The sequence below is a fragment of the Zeugodacus cucurbitae genome, chromosome 4 (genome assembly GCF_028554725.1).
Source record: "Zeugodacus cucurbitae isolate PBARC_wt_2022May chromosome 4, idZeuCucr1.2, whole genome shotgun sequence".
Taxonomy (NCBI): Eukaryota; Metazoa; Arthropoda; class Insecta; order Diptera; family Tephritidae; genus Zeugodacus; species Zeugodacus cucurbitae.
In genome coordinates, this window is record NC_071669.1 from 9,324,904 (window position 1) to 9,340,860 (window position 15,957).

At 34.8% G+C, this 15,957-nt stretch overlaps 1 protein-coding gene across 17 annotated transcripts in view; it reads right to left on the reverse strand.

Annotated features, from left to right (window-relative positions):
• The window catches only part of LOC105209051 (uncharacterized), a 153,218-nt gene that overhangs the window by 62,596 nt on the left and 74,665 nt on the right, over positions 1 to 15,957 (reverse strand). For all 17 annotated transcript variants that reach the window (XM_054228840.1, XM_054228841.1, XM_054228849.1 and 14 more), the window contains exon 3: positions 12,910 to 13,023. The gene's annotated coding sequence lies outside the window, so the exon portion shown is untranslated. The remainder of the gene's footprint in view (positions 1 to 12,909; positions 13,024 to 15,957) is intronic.

The following is a 15,957-nucleotide window of genomic DNA, read 5'->3' on the forward strand; positions in this document are numbered from 1 at the left end:
TAACGGTTGTTTGTGTCACCAAGAAATATAAGAGTTAGATATGGGGTTATATATACATAAATGATCAGGATGACGAGTAGATTTGAAATCCGGATGTCTGTTCGTCCGTCTGTCCGTACAAGCGATAACTTGAGTAAAAATTAAGATATCTTAACGAAACTTGGAACACATATTCCTTGGCACTCTGAGGAGGTTGCTTTCGAAAATGGGCAAAATCGGTCCATTGCCACGCCCACAAAATGGTGGAAACCGAAAACCTATACAGTGTCATAACTAAGCCATAGATAAAGTTATGAAAGTAAGATATGAAATTTGGAACATACGATCCCATTAGGGAGGGGCACATTTGGATGTAATTTTTTTTTGGAAAAGTGGGCGTGACCCCGCCCACAAATAGGTTTTTTGTATATATCTTTCAAATCAATAAAGCTATATAAACCAAACTTTCTGCAGTCGTTTATTTTAGCCGTTTCCTTATACAGTCCAAAAATGAACGAAATCGGATAATAACCACGCCCACCTCCCGTACAAAGGTTAGGTTGAAAATTACTAAAAGTGCGTTAACTCACTAACGAAAAACGTCAGAAACACCAAATTTTAAATAAGAAATGGCAGAAGGAAGCTCCACTGAGAGTTTTTTACAAAATGGAAAATGGGCGTGGCGTCGCCCACTTATGGGTCAGATATGGTTTTTGGCAAGAACTATTCGACCGATTTCAATGAAATTCGGTATATAACACTTTCTTGACACCCTGATGACACGGGTGGAATATGGGCGAAATCGGTTCATAACTCCGTCTACTTCCCATATTACTCAATTTTGAATTCCATTTGATTCGTTCACTTTATAATGTATTCATAAGGAACCAATGAAGCTAGTGGAATAAAACTTTACACAAATACTGTATTTGAGCTGTGACATCACTTGTGGAAAAATGGTCATAATCGGACCATGACTTTTCAAGGCCCCTGATATCGAACATGAACAACTCAGTGCCTAAGAGTAATTTTTCACCGAAAATATAGGTAAATCCCTCAGATATTTTTATGTAATTCATTCCCTCTGAAACAGTTTCTCTCTGTACCTGAAATGGTAAAAATCGGGTCATAACTTCCCCCAGCTCCCATATACCTAATTATAAGTAATATTAAATTAAGCGAGCGTATAGTCTTCGATACATTGTATCTTGGCGGTGAAAACGAGTGAAATCGGTTTAGGAATTACCTCAGTCCCTATATACTATTTATGATGATTTTCGTTATTCTATTGAAGTTTATACCAAATATATGGGTCGACTTGTGTTATCTTTATAAAATAACATCAATAAATTGTGAGAGTATAAAATGTTCGGCTACACCCGAACTTAGCCCTCCCTTACTTGTTTTCTTTAGTTTTTCCGGCAAAGAAGCTTCAAGAACCCAAATTTTTAAGTGAATTTTAATTAAGTTTTTTTTTGGGAGCTTTACCTCAGAGTTTTGACTTGGCAAAGGGAAGTTTTTATTATTCAAACATTACATTAGGTACCTGATATCAGAGACCCCAAAAAATTCGATTTCAACATACTCGGTTATACCACATAACTTGGCCCGAAAAGTAGAAATATTTGTATTATAGAAAGTCTGCCCACTATGAACATTTTGATTAACTCAGTCATAAATTTAATAGTTTTTTTCAATTCTTAAAATAATTATTCAATTGCCATTCCTTCATTTAAAAAATACATAAAAATTAAAGAAATCTGAAAATATCACTCATACGCCATGTATGACCTCCACATAAGTGCTTCATTAGCAACGCTGTTAGAGAGAGCGAAAATTGCCTCTGAGCTACTAAAAATAGTAACTGAATCTCATCCAATTTAATTCCTTTGCTTTTATACAATTTTCCTAACACAGAAATTCCCCCCCCCCCCGTCATTGTTGTTGCTCATACCTAATTGCCTTTGTGAGCATAAACATGGGTGTATAAATAGCTAAAGTTGCAACAACTCTCGTTGCCACAAACTCGATTTGCATTTGTGGTCACCAGCGGCAATTGAGTTTTGGTTGAAAGAGTGTGTATAGGGAGGAAGGGATGCAGAGCTGTACAGATATAAGGATGTAGGGATATAATGATGTCACCGCCCAGAGCTGTCTTGTAAAGAGTAGCTACAACTTTGAATCCTCAATGTGCATTAGCCAGAGCAACAGAGCCGCTTATGCTGCGTACGAGTTAACAGCATGTCTAAGTATGTGTTAGCCAACTTGACTGCTGCTCTACATAAGCGAAGTAGGAGTTGAATGTGGAGTCAAGTCAAGCAGTGTCTGTGCGAAATTAAGTTATACGCTATTTATTTATATGCTCGTGCTTTGTCTACGGCTACGTGCGCTCCCAAGCAGGCTAAGCAACCTGAGGCAATGCAGCAAACGAAAATTTTTTCTAGCATTTCTATTTGCTTACTGCATTTCTTGGTAGCGAATAAACTTAGCAATAAGGAGGGTGACAATTCTCAAGTCTCTGTGTGACCGACTTCTCAATTGTACCGTTCAGCAGCAAGAAATGTGCTCAAGCACACACTCTGAAAAATGTAAGCACAACTACTTTTATAACGGTATGTGTATGTGTTTGTGATTTTTACCGCCCTCAAGCCCTTTATGCAAAGCTAACATAAATTCAGCAAGACGTATTCTCTTATCTTTATTGTTTATACACAAATAAATGTAAAAGTGTATGTGTGTGTGTGTGTTTGAGTGGAAAACAGCTTCCCAATTCTCATTTTGCCCACTCTGCATTTACACTATCTCCTGCTAATCTCTGGGGGCCCAACTTGTTCCACATTTTTTTACAACGTTAGTGCTGCGCTCACGGTAATTGGTCCAGTTGTGTGTATGCTTGTGTTGTGTATCTTGTTTTAAAATGCTGTCAAGTATTTTAACTGCTGCTTAAATTTATTTCTCATGTGAGAAATGGAACGTAAATAGCGACGAAGAAAAGTTTTATTTTCCGTATTTATATTTACAGATTTTTATGTATTATGCGTTAAGCCCTATTTTATTATATAATTTGCCGAAGCAAGTTAAAACTGAAGCGAATAACTTTATTTGTGAATTCTAGATAGCCTTGTTTTTATTAAAAGTTCTTTGTGTCAAAATTTGAACCGTATAATAAAAAATCGATAAATTAAATAATCGTTTTATAATAAATTATCGATTTTGTATTGTACGAAAAAATCGATTATTTTAATAAATGGAACTTATCGATTATTACTGCATAAAATCGGTTGTAATTTTCAGCCGATAGTCGCCATATGTCTATTGTCTCCCAATAATTCGAGTTTGGGATTTATCGATTATTAATTTATCAAAATATCGATTAATATTCAGAAATAGAATATCATCTATGATTTAATTTATCGATGATTAGCCCCTTAAATCGATTTTAATTTTCGATATATCGAATTTATCGATTATTGGTAATCAAAATCGGTTTTAATTTTTTTTATAAAATTTCTAAAATCGATTTTATAATTCAATAGATCAAATTTATCGATTATTATTCTGAAAGTGAATACTGCGTGATAATTCAATTTATCGAATATTAAACTATAAAATCGATTTTAATTTTCGATATATCAAATTTATCGATTTACTGATTTGAAAAAATCGGGTTTTATTTACATTAAAATCTCTAAAATTGATTATCGATGCTTCTAATTTATCGATTATTGGCATGCAAAATCGTTGTTATTCCAACGTTAACATATGCATATCTTCTCTCGCTTACTCGAGTATCGGATTTATCGATTAATAATTTATTAAAATATCGATTATTGAATTCATCGATTATTAAATTCTAAAATCGATTTTATATTTCGATATATCGAAATTATCGATTATTGGTATGCAAAATGGTTTTAATTTTTATTGAAATAAAATCTCTAAAATCGATTTTAATTTTCATTAGATAAAATTTATCGATAATTGGTATGCAAATTGTGTTTCCAACGTTAACATATGTATATTTTTTCTCGATAACTCGATTATCGATTATTAAACTCTAAAATCGATTTTAATTTTCGACAGATCGAAATTATCGATTATTTGGTTTGAAAAATCGGGTTTATTTTATCTCTAAAATCGATTTTAATTTTCGATATATCGATTATTGTTAGTTATAATTATAATTTAAATTAAATTTTAGTCCAAGGTTAACGCTGTGCATATTTTGTCTTGATAACTCGATTATCGAATCATCTATTAATATTTTATCAAATTATCGATTAATATTCTTAAATGAAATATAGCAAAAGCACACATCTTCAATTTCGGTGCTCTAAAAAGTATATTGTTTGCCTCTGTAGTGCTCGCTTTTTATTAAAATCGCATTTCCAGCAATATTGTCGATGAAGAAAATGCGAAAAATACATTATTTGCGGTTGCTCTTTCTGCTAAATTGGCATTTATTCATTTTAGCTTTTTCATAAAGTTCTCTACTCTACAAAATATCACCCGAAAATACAACGAAAAAAATGTGTCAATTAAAAGTTTTGTCTTCCCAAAAGTTTGATACGAGTTTCTTGCACTCTCTGCAACGCAATTTACATTTGATTTTCACGCGCTCTACTAAACATTATTTACATTCATGGAAAATCAATATAAACATACAGAGACGCTGCAGAATGCAATGCAAAGAAAGTAAATGCAGGTGAGCGCATTTTATGCAGGTCAGTTTGCACCTTTAGTAGGCGTATATAAATGTTGCGTATACGCCCCAGCGCACACGATGGTACTAAGAAATGTAGACTTCAGACATTATTCAACACCTTTGTGTGCTCACAACAACAACAACATTATTTACATAAAATTTTCATTTTCCAAATAAAGTAACTGAGACTTACATAAATTTAGTGGAAATTATCAGGGCGAGGAAGAGAAATAGTGTAGAATTATGCTTGAAATATTCTTTAGTTATTACTAGTAGCTTAATTTTAATAAAAACATTCAAATTTGATTTTTCATTCTCTATCCTTTTTTTCTAAGCGAATATTATTGTTTTTGACTAGGCTATTAGCAATTCGATTCGCCACTTTCAGTTAGCTATGCTTGTTGAAATGGCAAAATCTGATATTAAGGCAGCAGGTACAGGATACAAGTGAACAATAAAGTTGGTATAATTACATGCTATTCGATGAGATATTTGATTATACCAGTTTTTAGTTCCATTTTATTATTTTATACCAGTTTTGTGTCCGATTTGTACAGCTTATACCAGTTTCGGGTTATATTCTTTATATTTGTACCGATTATGTGCTCATTAATAACAATTATACCAGTTGTGAGTTCAGCTAGTTTAATTTCTACCAGTTGTGTGTTCAATTAGTTAAAATTATACCAGTTTTGTCTTTTAATAGTTTAATTTATACCAGTTGTGTATTCAATTAGTTAAATTTATGCCAGTTTTGTCTTTTAATGGTTTAATTTATACCAGATTTGTGTTCTATTCATTCAACTCATATCAGTTGTGTGTTCGATTCATTAAAAATTCTAAAAATGTGGATAAAAAATTACTTAAATAAATAACTAAATATTCTTCTATAAATAAACACCATCTACTATCAACTATTTTCAAAAAATTAATATTTAATTTAAATAGCTTCTATTTATTAGACCAGAAAAATTTCCTGTAATTATAATTGCCTGTAGCGTTATTATTAAAATAATAATTATCCATTTAAATGACTTTTTGTTTGTGTGTACTATGGTTAATGCTAGAGAACACAAATACTTGTGGCTTTCAGCAAAACACATTTCTGGCCAACAAGCTGCTCGGTGCAGGCGAGTGTGACATGCTATGTAAATAAGCGTTGTTTTTGCGCAGCGTAATGCCAACACACGCAAAATAAATACCACACACAAACATAGATACATAGATACTGAGTAATGTTTTTATGGGTAATTACTTAATTTGCATATTTTTGTTAGTGTCACGCGTGTTGCTGTTGCACCACGGCGATGTTAGACAAGCAAATACATTTTTTCAGTAAATAAATAAATAAATGTGAGGTTTTATATTATAGAAACATATTTGTAGTAAATTTAAATCCAACACTCGCGCAGCGCATTAAATCGAGCCATCGCGCATAAAGTATTAATTAAATGCGGCAATTGAATGCTTGAAGTGCCAGAAAATCGGTCAAGCACTCAATTAATCGTATGTGTGTGAGTGTGAGAAAATGTTAATGCAACTGACAATATGTCAGCAGTGCTTATGAAAAGTATGTATGAATAAGTAGGCTTAAACGTATTATGAATATGAGCGTTGCAATTATTACTTTGAGTGCGCTCTTAAGTGAAATCTTTTATTTGAGGTACTTTGAACACAAATGACATATGAAGGGCGGTTATTTTTAATTTTGTTCGCATACTTGCTTTAGGGTGTAAATATTTTCTTTGAAATCTCTTATAAATATTGAAAAATATGCCCTGTGGTAATAAAATAAAATAAAATAAAATAAAATAAAATAAAACAAGTAAGGAAGGGCTAAGTTCTTGTGTAACCGAACATTTTATACTCTCGCAATTTATTTATTTAACTTTATTTATATTATATAATACACAATTTGACCCACATATTCGTCATATATATTGTATAAAGTCCATTGAAAGTTGAAAACCATAATATTAGGTTAGAAGCACCGAGGTCCTCGTGTTCGATATATGGGGCCTTAAAAACCTATGGTCCGATTTCGGCGATTTTTAGAATGGGGCTGCCACACTATAAACGTAGTATTTGTGCATTCTGCATCGATATCTTCACTAGTGCTTACTTTATACATATATTGTAAAGTAAACGATTCAGATCGTCTTCAAAGTTCTGGTATATAGGAAGTAGGCGTGGTTGTAAAGCGATTTGGCTTATTTTCACAACATAACATTGGGATGTAAGGAAACTATTACAAACCAAGATTTATTGAAATCGGTCGAGTGGTTCCTGAGATATGGTTTTTGACCCATAAGTAGACGACGCCACGCCCATTTTCCATTTTGTAAAAAAATCTGAGTGCAGCTTCTATCTGCCATTGCTTGTGTGAAATTTAGTGTTTCTGACGTTTTTCGTTAATGAGTTAACCCACTTTTAGTAGTTTTCAACATAACCTTTGTATGGGAGGTGGGTGTGGTTATTATCCGATTTCTTTCATTTTTGGACTGTATAAGGAAATGGATAAAATAAACGACTGCAGAAAGTTTGGTTTATATAGCTCTATTGGTTTGCGTGTTATATACAAAAAACCTATTTGGGGGTGGGGTCACGCCCACTTTTCTAAAAAAACTACATCCAAATGTGCCCCTCCCTAATGGGATCCTATGTTCCAAATTTCATTTGCATGACGTTATTTATGGCTTAGTTATGACACTGTATAGGTTTTCGGTTTCCGCCATTTTGTGGACGTGGGAGTGGACCGATTTTGCCATTTTCGAAAGCAACTTCCTCAGGGTCATTCATTAAGATATCTCAATTTTTACTCAAGTTACAGCTTGCACGGACGGACGGACAGACAGACATCCGGATTTGAACTCCACTCTTCACCCTGATCACTTTGGTATATATAACCCTATATCTAACTCGTTTGGTTTTGGGTGATACAAACAACCGTTATGTGAACAAAACTATTATACTCTCGTAGCAACTTTGTTGCGAGAGTATAAATATACAAAATATTATTATTATAACAATTGGAACGTCTGAACTATATTCAAAGTATTTGAGACCATAAAAATAATGTTCCAATAGAAATAGCCACTTCAAGAGAAAGAGAGAAGGAGTAGTTTATTTAAAAAATATAACCCAGTCAGCAATTAATTTTTGCTCTATTATGTATTCTTGATACGAGAACCGTTTCTTTAGAATTTATACTTCAAGATGGATACTTCACTGCTTTGTATGTATGTATATAGTAAATTGAAAGAATAATCAAAGTTAATATCCCTTAAGATGTTCCAAAATCATTTTCTTAGCATTCCTATTTTACCAAAATATTTTATTTCATTTAAATATTGTTATAACCACAATTTGAATTCGCATTTCTCCATAATATACACAAATTTTAGCTATTCAACGAATGGGAAATCCATTCCTTCCCCGGGGTGTACTTAACGCAACGCAAAGCAACACATGTCCGGTTGGTAACTTAAAACCCAAACTAAGCAACTCACCTTGGCCAGTTGACCTAAAAAGCAAAGCTTAATTATTTTAACGCACACACAAAACACGAAACGGGCAGCAGCTGCTTATTTCATTTCCGCTGCATTCTTAGAAACCCATTTCGAGACACACACAGACACAAATAAACTGCTTTAATGCCACGCACTTAAGTACTGTGTAATGAAGTAAATATAATACTGGTAATGCAATAGCGGGAAATGTGCAATTACACCGTACTTGCACAATAAGTTGAAGTGTCTCATTTGTGGCCAGCACTAGCATTACAACAGAGTTTATACGACAACAAACACATTGCAGCAGGTACTTACGTGATCTCCGAAGCAACTAGTTCACTTGCATTTAGCGTTCATCATTAATTCAATATGGCAAATGCACGTCGCGCACTCACACACTCAATAATGCCGTCTTACACTTGTGCCAACAACAAATGTGCCGTACAATTGCAATTGGCATTTCAGGCAATCAGCGGGCGATTCATCGATTGTGTCGCTGTCGTCGCTAACAGCGCAGTTGGTGGCACCTGCGGTGTAGCTATACATATTTTTACAGTTATATGGGTATGTGTTTGTCTCATAGTACCTCCATTCAACTTTATTGGGCATCAACAGTTGCCGCATATCGATTTCAATACGACCCATACTCAGTGTGACTGAGCGTCATTGTATGTGGCGCCACCGCCGTTTCTCATTTGCCAGAGCGGTGAAAAATGTTAATTTCAATTTCTAATACCACTAAAGCTATGCAATGGATTAAGCCGCGTGGGCGATGTATGCGTGAGATGTGTTCAAAAAATAACGGGAATTTTACCATTTCACTAGTTTGAAGCGTACAATAGTCACATTTTTTTCTTATTTTTTTAAATGTAGTTGTTGACAAACATGCACTGAAGTGCGTTAAAATTTTCAGCTAAGTTTTTTTCAAAAAATAAAAAATCGTAAATTCCCGTTACTTTTTGAACACACCTCATATGCATGTAAAGTGGTTTATTGATTTCTGCCACTCGTTGCTGCCACCAAAAATCCGCAGTTTCTACGAGCATATTCCGGTAAACTACAATTTCAGTTTCACTCACTTGAGTGACCTGTGCAGCTGCCCACTTTCACATGCCAGCTCTGCTCTGTAAGCCATCCGCACCTAATTTGCCACTCCACATTCGTACACACCCCTCTAAATGCATTAAGCCATATATAAAGCCCCATATTAGTTGGCACTCAAGCTGCCACAATGACCATTAGACACGGAAATGTCCACCATTCTGTTGGTCATTTTCAACTTTCGTTCCGCTCACCTTGGCGCTCGCATTCGCCGGACGGTCAACGGTCTTAATTTGTGGAGTGCATGCAAAATTTGTCGCCATTAAGTGTTTTGTGTGGTGAAAATGACAATGAGTTGCCATTAATGCCACGTTTGCGGTGTGCATGGTTGACCCATATACGGGTAAGCAAGTGGGCAGCATTAATATTTTTTTTTTGTAAAAGTTTTTTGGATTGTTGGAAAGCCCGAAATTGCTTGTACCAAAAGCATATAAGAACAAAAATATAGCCTTAAATGTATTTCATATTCAAGTCATAAAAATTTCCCTGAATATTAGTTAGCTTACAACGTTAGCTTGTATATGAGCGCTCTCTGATGAGTACTTAAGCTATAAAGAAAAACCAAAATTTTGGAAAAAATGTGATTAATCTTCAACTTAGTCTCCTTTGAACTCAATATTCTTGACCCATCGAATTTTCATTTCCAATAACACGTCTGAAAAAATTAGTTTTCTGGAGGACTATAGAGTAGATCTTTAGGGCTGACATAACCTCATTATACTACTCCAATTTCTGCATAACGGATGTCTTTTTTATGTATGGATACTAAAAGAAGTCGCACGGAGTCAAAATTGGAGAATACATTGGATGAGGCAGTAGTTCGTAGTATAATCCATCCATTTTGGCAAGCGACAGTGAAAATGTGTTGCCATGTTGGAGGAGTACTCTTTTCTTTGCCAAATGAGGCCGTGATTTCGATGTCGAATCGACTAAATAATTCAGAGTAGCAGAGCTCTGTGAACTTTTTGCTCTTTTCCGAGTAGTCGTTATATATACTCCTTCTGAATCCCAGAAAACCGCTGGTCATCACCTTTCAGGTCGATAGAAAAGTCTTTGCTTTTGTCGGAACAGGCAACACTCAGTGAAGTCCTCGAGTTCCAATAAGGTTCGATCTCTGGTTTCTATTAAGGTATCCATATTTTGCCGAAGCTCGCGAAAGAAGTAGAGCAGCTCAGCTCATGTCTCAGCTGTCTCGTGTCCTTTTAAGCCACGGTTTGTCTAAGCGGGAACAGTGAGTTTGGAAAACCTTGTCTTCGGGATCTGGATGTGGCTCATCAAAAACCGACCTCGTAGAAACTCTATCAGATTAGACTTAGCTCTTGTCTCAGCTGTTTAGTGCACTTTAAACCGGCGACTTGTCCATATGGGATCACGGACTTTGTCGTATAGTAGACTTGTCAAAGGGACCTAAAGTCCCAGAGTTCCATTAAGGCTCGATCTCTGGTTTCTATTACGGTATCCTTCTTAGCTTACAAAAGAAGTAGAGCAGCTCAGCTCATGTCTCAGCTGTCTCGTGTACTTTGAAGCAACGGTTTGTCTATGAGGGAACAGGGCGTTTGGGACACCTTGTCTTCGGGATCTGGATGTGGCTCATCAAAAACCGACCTCGTAGAAACTCTATCAGATTAGACTTAGCTCTTGTCTCAGCTGTTTAGTGCAATTTGAACCGTCGGCTTGTCCATATGGCATCGCGGACTTTGTCGTATAGTAGTCAAAGGGACCTAAAGTCCCCGAGTTCCATTAAGGCTCGATCTCTGGTTTCTATTAAGGTATCCATGTTTTGCCGAAGCTTACAAAAGAAGTAGAGCAGTTCAGCTCATGTCTCAGCTGTCTCATGTACTTTTAAGCAACGGTTTGTCTATGCGGGAACAGGGCGTTTGGAAAACCTTGTCGGCGGGATCTGGGTGTGGCTCATCAAAAACCGCGGACTTTGTCGTCGTATAGTAGCTTTATCAAAGGGACCTGGGCATGACTCATCAATAATGGACGTGTGACCACGTTCAAACTCGTTGAACTAATTTTTGATGGTCGCAAAGAAGAGCAATGGTCACCTCTCACTGCTCATTGATTTTATACTCGGATATATTAATTCTACCTGTCCGATACTAGACAGTAGAAAATTTCGGGGAAACTAAGTACTAATCCCTCTGGTCAACCGTGTTTTGGTCTATTATGGATATATGATTTATTATATTCACTTACAAATAAAGCCTTTTTGGTCTCTTATGTCGTCTTTGAAACTTTTTCTCCATATCATTTATATCAGAGATAGATATTCCACATAATCGTGGCAAATGCCATTGCTAAATAACCGTAGACCACGTGATAATTTTCAAAATCTCTTTACGCCCACAACCATAAAATATATATAGATTTGTACAGCAAACATTGAACACAAGCCAATATTTACACTAGACAAACGTGATAATTGCCATAAGGTCATTAGCAAGTTTAGTAAATATACAATCGAGTAATAAATTTAAAGAGCAATGCAATTAATTACGTCTAAGCTGAATGTGAAACCAAAAGCATTTCACTCGAAGCACTAAAATATTAAGCCGAACAGGTCATAAAGCAGAGTCAGGCCAAAGACCAAAGAGCAAAAGTGCAATGGAGAGACGGACTAAACTAATGCGAATATATAGGCGCCTAGATAAATGCAAATAAATGTGGGAGTAATGCAGGCACTAGTTGAAGAGGAAATGGTAGCTAATTTAGTGGCACACATACATATACTTATATACCGTAAAATGTCAATGTATAGAGTCGAATGGGTAGACAGACCGGGAGACAGTCGCACAACCGCTGATATTTGCCACAAAATGGCGTAAATACAATTATCTCGAAACACACACATATATATATATATATATATATATATGTATATGTGTACAAAGCGCATAAATAGCGTTGTCATAGTGCCACTTTTGGGATTTGCATACATTTAGGCGCATAGTCGTGGTAAATGTGCGCATTTGTGGTTTTATAGCCAAACACATGTGCTGGCACTACAGCAAACATATATTATATATGCTATATACCAGTATGCTTCTCTGCTTTATCGTGCTCATGTCACTCTCGCTTTGATATCGCATTAATTATTTGCATCCGAATGTGTTAAAATCAAATTAATGGCTCACATTCGTGCTGATCAATTGATAAATATATAAAATGAGCGTTCCTTTGGAGATATGTATATGGCTTTCATATAATAAATATATATTTAAATTTTATCAATAATTGCTATTATTTTTATAGTTTTTCAACAAAATATGCCATGGCGCCCAAGTGTATGCTACACAAAGTAATTAATTTCAGTCAATGCCTATACATATACATACATATATTGTACATATCCATACACATACCACTCTATGTGTAGGCATGCCATGTCCTAGCAGTTTATATTTAATTCATTTCACTCTTCTACAAATTCATCGATTTATCGATTAAACCACGCTGTTGTGCCTGTTTTATTTTTAATTAGTGACAGGCCAGTTGCGTGTAGTTCCTGTGTATTGTATATTAGTTTAAATATAGCACATTATGCGTGTGTGTTTGTTTGTATATATGTATATTTTATAATGTGTTGTGGCATTCTGTACTACTCACCGAAGTGGCCGCACAGCCCAGTCCGGTCACGCAATTTAAATTGGTTTTAAGTATACGCTGCTGCCGACATGTGTATTATGGTTTATGTTGTGACTCTTTTCAAATTTAATTTAGCTGGAAAAGAGATAATAGTAATTTATTATTTAAATTGTATTTAATTATAATTGTATTGATATATTTCATAAAATTATTTTTTTAAATATTTTTTCTTCTAATAAAAATGTTAAGAATTTTGAAGCAATTTAGCTGCTAATTGCTTTCAATTTACCATATAATAGAACAATTAATTAATTACTCAATTAGTTATTAATTGACAGTTAATTATGTCATTAAAATAATAATAATAAATATATCTGAGATTCAGCACAAAATTTTGAACTTCAAAAATGCTTAATTGACGCCCTCATGTCTCTAACTTCTGTATGTTCACGTTAAACTCACATATTCCATTTCAGTATCTATGATTTTTATCAGTAAAATGAAGACTAATATCAAGTTCAAATCCCATATTAGTTCGAAGTCGGATAATGATTGCTTTTTGATTAAAAAATGTACGCATTTTTACACTTTTCAAGTATTACTTTTGCTTAGACCAACAAACTCGAGTTTAATATTTTGTATTTATCATTAAACTCTAAGTTTAATTTAAAATTTTTCATGTTTCATTATTTTTCAAAAAGTGATTTTGATCCCTAAACTCAAAAGTAGTGCTTAAACCAAAATTGTATTTTCATAAACTCCAATGTTGAGTTTAAGACGAGTTTCAGGAAATATCGTTTGCTTGTAAACTCTATGTTTTTATACTCTCGCAACAAAAGTTTCTAAAGAGCGTATTATTAGTATAAAGTGATCAGGGTGACGAGTAAAGTTCAAGTCGGGATGTCCGTCTGTTCGTCTCTCCGTAAAAATTTAGATATCTTGATGAAACTTGGAAGGCGTATTTCTTGGCACCATAAGAAGGTTAAGTTCGAAAATCGGACCACTGCCAAGCCCACAAAATGGCGAAAACCGAAAAAACATAAAGTGCCATCCATAACTATGCCATAAATAAAATTTGGTAAAAAGGATCGTTCTATGAAGGGGCATATTTGGATGTAATTTTTTTGTAGAAGTGGGCGTGGCCCCGCCCCCTAATAAGCTTTTTGTACAGATCTCGTAAACTACTAAAGATATATCAAGGTGTCGTTTCTTATGGGTACTACCTTATACAGTCCAAAAATGGAGGAAATCTGAGAATAACCATATGTTGAAAACTACTAAAACTTTAAATCAGGTAGGAAAACCTCCAAAAACCTTAAATTTTATTATAAAGATGGTACAGAAGAGCTGCACACAAAATGGTATACAAAATTTTAAATAGGCGTGGTTCCGCCCACTTATGGGTCAAAAACCAGGAACTACTCGACCAATTTCAATGAAATTCGGTTTATAATATCTTCCTAGCTTCCCAATGATATGCCGTGAAAATAGTCCAAATCGGTTCACAACCACGCCTACTTCCCACATACCAGAACTTGAAGTCGATCTGAATCATTTACTTTACAATATATAAAGTAAGCACTACTGAAGATGTCGGAACAGAACTTTGCAAACATACTGCATTTAAAGAGTGGAATCGCCCTTCTAAAAATCGTCGAAATCGGTCCATTAGTTTTCAAGACGCTGTATATCGAATATTAGGACCTCAGTGCTTTCAACAATTAAACGATCAATAAACTCGAGTTTGTGAATCATGGCAAACATTTCATAAGGGTTATAGCCTTTCCACGCAGGAGATTATTGATCAATTAACTGGCCTTTGCTCGATTAAAGCGCTGAAGTGCTACGGTTGTTGTACACGCTGGTAATTTGGATCTGATTATTGATAAAATAGCAATCAGATAATGAAACTTTCCAAGTTCTTATGAACAGCAAAAATAAAAATAAATAACAGCAGATCGTTAATCGAGCAATCGGCTGTGTAAAAGACAAAAATTGGTTTCTCAATCATAATCTTAATGTATTAAATAAATTTGGCTGTGCGAAATGGCTTACGCTAAATCTTTGACTAGTGTTTGTTCGAAATTTAATTATTTTTCGTTTTATTTCCGAATCAAAACATATTTAAAACTGTGTTATTTTTTTTAAGTATAAGTTGAGTTTGATAGAGCATTAAGCTTTTTGAGCTAGCTAGCATCTTGTCTCAGAAAATTTTATTGCCGAACTTGGTATTACATACTAATAAAACGAGAAAAGAATGTTCTTGAATTCCTAATCTAATTTTTAGAATTTTTAACAACCTCTATCTACAGTACTTCTTATATTGCATTGGATAGGTTAGATCCAACTTAATGACTGTCTATGTGAGAACTCGAAACTCCTTGAAACCCCTCGAAATCTATGTCTTCTGGTACACAGCAGAAATTCTTTGCGAAAATATATGAATTTATACCAATGTAAATACTTCAACAAAGGTAAATATGCTAGCTAACTATTCCTCCAAGACATACTTAAAATTCCCTCAGGAGTATGTGTGATTGCTTACTGCTTTCATTGACTTGTCATTGCGTTTCTTACTACTTCTTGCACGTTTTGCTGCAAAACTTTTGTTTTCTCCACACATCTGCAGTATGCATATGAATGAATGTATGTGAAACTGCTTAGAGGTATGCAGAAGTCTATGATCTGTAGTGAGTTTGTCATTTCGCCTGTTTGTCGACTCGTCAGTTGCGCACAATGACAATACCATGCGACACACGGTGCTTCAGCGTTTGCTCACTTGCATGCAGTTGACAGCTGATAGCTGCAAGCAGCAGCAACCAAGCAGTTGACTCTCCCAAATGATTTCTTTGTGTGCATAAATCACGAAATTGCATCTTATGCTCAAAATGACAAGGCGCATAGCTTTCAAGAGTACGTTGTTATACACACATATAGCTACAGATATGTTTATTGAGTGTTTGTGATTGTGTTTGCTGTGCTGCTTATTTGTATTTGCATTGGCTTTTGTTTATTTGTTCTCAGTACTGAGAATTCATACGAATTTGACTTGCAAGAATGTAGAAATTC